This window comes from Arachis hypogaea, chromosome 15 (genome assembly GCF_003086295.3).
Source record: "Arachis hypogaea cultivar Tifrunner chromosome 15, arahy.Tifrunner.gnm2.J5K5, whole genome shotgun sequence".
NCBI classification, from domain to species: domain Eukaryota; kingdom Viridiplantae; phylum Streptophyta; class Magnoliopsida; order Fabales; family Fabaceae; genus Arachis; species Arachis hypogaea.
The window spans coordinates 13,541,551-13,548,307 of NC_092050.1; positions in this window are offsets into that span (position 1 = coordinate 13,541,551).

Below are 6,757 nucleotides of genomic sequence, written 5' to 3' on the forward strand. Positions count from 1 at the left end.
GCACAGAAGCTAAAACAGAAATCCCAAGCTAAATCAAGCTTAAGAAAGGTAATCCATCTCATCTTGCATGCATCAAATCTTCATCCCTTCTTCCCAACTCTCTGCTATATCCGAAAATGGCATTCAAGGGAAAGTTGGTCTCTGCCCTATTCTGCTGTGTATCTACGGTCTTAATCAAGACTTGGGGACCAAGTTGGTGTTCAAAGGCTCAGATCAAGTTGACCATAAGAAGATTTCTACTGTTACTGCTTTGTGGCTTTCGGTCAAGTTGGAAAAGTCAGAAGCAAAGGTTCTACTTTGATGCTTGAGAAGAAAAAGTAAGCTTGTGGGTTGGTGAAGCTCAAGGCTCAAGATGTTGACCTTGGAAGATGACCAAGGAACATGCAAGGAGATAAAAAGAAGCTTGCTGTTCATTCAGAAGCAAGGAGAGAAAACCAGTGAATAGAGGTTATTGTTCTGAGAGAGCTCTTTGAAGAAGTTCAACTAACTGGACAGTGTAACCTAATCAAAGGTGCATTCCGCCAGTATGAAGAACTGAATCAGAGGCTTGCTAATCTGGTTTTTCGCATAGCACAGAGGCTGTTGATGAAGTCAATCTCCTTCATGTTTTACTGATTGTAATGTACTTTTCTAAGCTTATCTTTCTGTAATTTCTTGAGAGAAAAGGCATTGTGAGAAAGCTTGAGAAAAAGCCATGAGTGGAAAAAGGCTGAGAGATACACTTGAGAGAAAAGCCTAGAGTTATTTTCTGATTTCTTTAGGTTGATTAAGTGTCTTGTATCTAGTATCTGAATGGTATCCCTTTCTTAGTTGGGTTAGCACTAAGAGGTATAGTTAGGTATTAGCATAGCCAATGTCAAGTTAGGTTAGAACTTGAGTGTGAAAGGATTGGGTCAATCCTGTGTTATTGGTGTATGTAATACTGTTTACTATAGTGAAATTCTTCCACAGTTGTGGAGGATACTGGATGTAGGTTGCATAGCACAAGGCAACCGAACCAGGATACATGCTGGTGTTAGCTTTTCTCTTCTCTGCTGTGTTCTGTTTTCTGATATTCATGAGACAAAAATAAATTGTCTCATAAATTTCCGCTGCTAAGTTAAAACAGAATCAGAATTGCAAATCTGTTTTAAAAGGGTAACAACAGTAATTAAAAGGAAGGCATAGATTCAACCCCCCCTTCTCTAAGCCTACCACAACCTTCAATTGGTATCAAGAGCTAAGGTCTCAAGAATCAAGCTTAACCGCTTGGAGCAAAGATCCAATGGCGAACAATCTGGGCACAACCACAATTGCCTACACCCTCACTGAAGGCCAGTCAAACAACCGGCCACCTTTCTTTAACGGAAAGAACTATTCCTACTAGAAAGAAAGGATAAGGATCTTCATCCAATCCATTGACTACAACTTATGGAAGATCGTTGTGAGTGGCCCCAAGATCCCAACAAAAACAAGTGCTGATGGAGTGGTGACTCCGAAAGAAGAAGCTGAATGGAATGAAGATGACAAGAAGAAGATAGAGCTGAACGCTAAAGCAATCAACCTTCTTCACTGTGCTATCAGCTTTGAAGAGTACCGGAAGGTGTCTAGATGCAAGACAGCCAAAGAAATCTGGGAAAAACTCCAGGTTACACACGAAGGCACTAAACAAGTCAAAGAAACGAGGATTGATATGCTGCGAAAAGAGTATGAGATGTTTAGCATGAAGGATGGAGAAAGCATTGATGAAGCATTTGAGAGATTCTCAATCATAATCAACAACCTTGATGCTATGGGTACAAACTATGCAGAACAAACCTTGGTGAGAAAACTCCTTAGAAGCCTCACAAAAGAGTGGGAAAACACTGCCACTGTCCTAACCGAGAGTAACAACATAAGTCCCATAACCTATGATGAGCTGAGAGGAAAACTCCTTGCCTATGAAGCCACACACACAAACACAGACTCAAAGAAAAAGGGAATAGCCCTCAAGTCACAAATAGAACCAAAAGAGAGTGAGTCTAGTGATGGTATTTCAGATGACGAACTTTTGTTTTTTGCTAGGAAATTTAGAAGGATGATGAAAAGCAAGAGCAAATACAAGGGTTCAAGTTCAAAGGAGTAAAAGATGGACTTGAGCAAGGTGACATGCCATCATTGCAAGGAGGCTGGACACTTCAAGTCAAACTGTCCAAAGCTCAAAAAGGAGGACAAAGGCAAGAGGAAAAGGAAGAGAGTACTCATGGCAGCTTGGGAGGATCTTGAGAATGACTCAAATGAAGAAGAAGAATCTGAAGGAGATGACAAAGACTGCTTCATGGCTGGAAACAACAATCTTGATGAGGTAAACTATTATGATTTGACCATTGAGGACTTGCATGTTATTATTGATGATCTCACTTTAAACACATCAAAACTGCTTGATAAATACAATGAATGCAGATCTGAAAGAAATGTGTTAAGAGCTGAAAATGAATTTTTAAAAGAAAAAGTGAAGGAAACTGAATGTGCTTTGGACATCATTGAAGAAAACAGATTTCTAAAATCTGAACTTGAAAAATTAAAAGGAAAGCATATTGTGGATCCTTCACATGAGTTAATTGCTGAAAATAAAAGATTAAATGATATGGTTAAAAGGCTGAATAGTGACTTAGCAAAATTTGCTCAAGGTTCTAGTAACTTGGACAAATTACTTGCAAGTCAAAGACCATTGTTTGAAAAATCTGGTTTAGGCTACATAGCCAAGGAAGATGCATCTTCTAATATTTCCTCTATAAAGTTTGTGGCTTCTTCATCAAATACCAAAACCATACCAAACAAATCTGGTATTGAAAATGCTCAAACAATTGAAGAAAAATTTGATGAAGTATACACAAGTGAAACTGACCCTTCACCAAAAACTGAACCGAGTTCAAACCGGCCAGGTTTGGGTTACATTTCGAAAAATGAGGCTGCCTTCAAGAAACCAACTTTTTACAACAAAACCTCATTCTCGAAAGGCAAAAATTTTCAAAAAAATTCTGGTGAAAATGCCTTTGCAAAGAGGAATAACTTTACTAAAAATCAGTTTGTCAAAAGAAATGCATCTCCTCCAAGAACCAGAAAATTTCAAAGCTTTAATCATTTCAAGCAATATAACTCACATCAGTTTCAGCAACACACACCAGAAAATCATTGTGTTAATTGCAAGAAATTTGGTCACTCATATGCACAATGCTTCATTGAAAAGAGAGTTGTAGGAAACAAAGTCTACAATGTTGTTTGTGATTTCAATGCACTTGGGCAACCAAGATGGATTAACTTCAAAGGATCCAAATTAATTTGGATACCTAAGGCTACTTGAATCTCATCATGCAGATTTGCCTAGCATCCAAGAACAAAAAGGACATGTGGTACATGGATAGTGGATGTTCAAGGCACATGACTGGAAGGTCAACCTACTTCATCAAACTAAATAAGTATGATGGAGGTTTTGTGACCTTTGGAGATGATGGTAAAGGTAAAATCATTGCTGTTGGAAAAGTAGGTAATGAGCAATCTACTTTCATTGATGATGTACTTTTAGTATGTGGTTTAAAGCACAATCTTTTAAGTATAAGTCAGCTGTGTGATTTGGGATATTTAGTTGTTTTCAAAAGACTTGAATGCTGTGTTGTCAATGAAAAGATAAATGAAGTGATGTTTGTTGCCAAGCGTTTCAATAATATGTATGGACTTACTCTTGATGAACTAAAGAATCAAAATGTAGCTTGTCTTCACTCTAAAGAATCTGAAAAGTGGTTATGGCACAAGAGATTGGGCCATGCAAGTATGTTTCAAATAAACAAACTTGTAAAGAAAGAATTAGTAAGAGGTCTTCCTTTGATAAAGTTTGACAAAGACATCACTTGTGATGCTTGCCAAATGGGAAAACAAACAAAAAGTTCTTTTAAACCAAAGGAAGACATCTCTACTAAAAGACCACTTGAGTTGCTACACATTGATTTATTTGGTCCAACAAGAACTCAAAGCCTAGGTGGTAAACATTATGGTTTAGTAATTGTGGATGACTACACTAGGTTTGGTTGGGTTTTATTTCTTGCACACAAAAATGAAGCCTTTTCGGCCTTTGAACCTTTTTGCAAGAAAATTCAAAATGAAAAGGATTTGAAAATCTCTTCTATAAGGAGTGATCATGGAACTGAATTTGAAAATAATTTGTTTGAATCCTTTTGTGAGGAATTTGGAATATCTCACAACTTCTCTTGTCCAAGAACACCACAACAAAATGGTGTTGTGGAAAGAAGAAATAGAAGCATACAAGAGATGACAAGAGCTATGCTTTGTGAGAGCAATGTTCCAAAATTCCTTTGGGCTGAAGCGGTTAACACAGCTTGCCACATTTTAAATAGAACAATCATAAGGAAATTTTTGAAGAAAACCCCTTATGAACTTTGGAAAGGCTACCCACCAAACTTAGATTACTTGCACATCTTTGGATGCAAATGTTTTGTTTTAAATAACAAAGAAAATTTGGGAAAATTTGATCCAAAGGCTTATGAGTGTTTATTTGTAGGATATTCCACAACTAGTAAAGCATATAGGGTTTATCATCAAGATGCTAGAATTATTGAAGAGTCCATACATGTTACATTCTGTGATACTAACTTGGTGCAAAGCATTTTGGAAGATGTTGATGCAGGAAATCAAGCTCAAAAGGAGGATGAGACTGCTCAGAATCATGGAAAAGAGAATTCTGGACAAGCTGAACCAGAAACAGCAAATGATGAAAATTCAAGAGACAATTCCATTTTGTCTCATGAATCTGAAGGAAATTCTGCAGACAGCAGCACACAGAATCCCTTGGTGACTGAATCTGCCTCCAAGTCCACCAGACCTCGTGAATGGAGATTCTTGAAGAATTATCCTGAGGAATTTGTCATTGGGGACGTCTCTCATGGAGTGCAAACAAGGTCCTCCACTAGAAAGGCAAATGAAGGTTCAAATATTGCCCTTCTTTCACAAATAGAGCCTCAAAATGTCAAGGAAGCACTTAGTGACCCTTCTTGGGTTAAAGCTATGGAGGATGAGCTTCTTGAGTTTGAAAAGAACCAAGTGTGGACGTTGGTTCCAAGGCCAAGTGGAAAGAAAGTGACCGGCACCAAGTGGATATTCCGGAACAAGTTGGGAGAAGATGGTAGCATTGCAAGGAACAAGGCAAGGCTGGTGGCACAAGGATATGACCAAGAAGAAGGAATCGACTTTGATGAATCCTTTGCCCCTGTTGCACGAATGGAAGCCATAAGACTTCTCTTAGCTTATGCTGCATTTTGTGGTTTTAAATTATACCAAATGGATGTGAAATGTGCATTTTTGAATGGAGTGATAGATAGAGAAGTGTATGTGGAGCAGCCTCCTGGTTTTGAAAATAAAGAGCACTTTGATCATGTTTTCAAACTATCTAAAGCTCTCTATGGTTTAAGACAAGCTCCTAGAGCTTGGTATGAGAGACTTAGCTCTTTTCTTTTGAAAAATGGTTTTCAAAGAGGCACCACTGATACAACTCTATTTATCAAGAATTCTAATGATTCTTTTATCCTAGTCCAAATATATGTTGATGACATTATTTTTGGATCAGCCAATGAATCCCTTTGTTCTGAATTTGGAAAACTCATGACAAGTGAATTTGACATGAGTATGATAGGTGAACTTAATTTCTTCCTTGGGCTGCAAATTAAACAAACTGATAAAGGAATTTTTATTCATCAAGAGAAGTATGCCAAGGAATTAGTTAAGAAATTTGGTATGGAAAATGCCAAACCCATGGGAACTCCCATGCATCCTAATTCTAAATTAGATAAGGGAGAAACTGAGAAAGATGTTGATGAGACTAGGTATAGAGGAATGATTGGCTCTCTTATGTACTTAACTTCCTCTAGACCCGATATTGTGCAAAGTGTTGGATTGTGTTCTAGGTTCCAATCCAAACCAAAAGAGTCACATCTCTCGGCTGTTAAAAGGATCATTAGATATGTTCATGGCACATCCAATTTTGGTCTTTGGTATCCTAAGATTGATGATTTTTCTGCAGTTGGTTATTGTGATGCAGATTTTGCTGGTGATAGAGTTGATAGAAGGAGCACTTCTGGTTTATGTTGCTTCCTTGGGAAGTCCTTAAATGTATGGTCAAGTAAGAAGCAACCAACAGTGGCCCTTTCCACTGCAGAGGCTGAGTATATAGCTGCTTCTTCTTGTTGTTCTAAGCTTTTATGGTTAAAAACACAGTTTGCTGATTACAAATTAAAGGCTGAAAATATTCCCCTGCTGTGTGATAATATGAGTGCCATTAATATCTCTAAAAATCCACTATTGCACTCTAGGACTAAACATATTGAAGTGAAATTTCACTCAATAAGAGAACATGTCCAAAAGGGGGATATTAGTATTCAATTTGTTAAATCAGAGGAGCAATTAGCAGATATTTTTACAAAACCATTAGCTGAGGATAGATTCTGCATGCTTAGGACTTGTTTAGGAATTTTGAGTTATGATTCCTTGTTTGAAAAATGCTAATGTATTTGCTGGAGCTTTTTGTCTCATAAACAGGCATGAGACAATTCTGGGCAGGTGATGAACATTTCCATCTAGTCAACGTGTTCTGGGCTTGCTTCAAGTGAAAAATTGATCTGGACCAACCTCAATTCGGATCTGGGTTGTCCTATATCTTTCATTAAATCCAAATCACCTCAAGGCCCTAACATGAATATTACAATCTTGTTTGTTATTTTTTGATGACTTG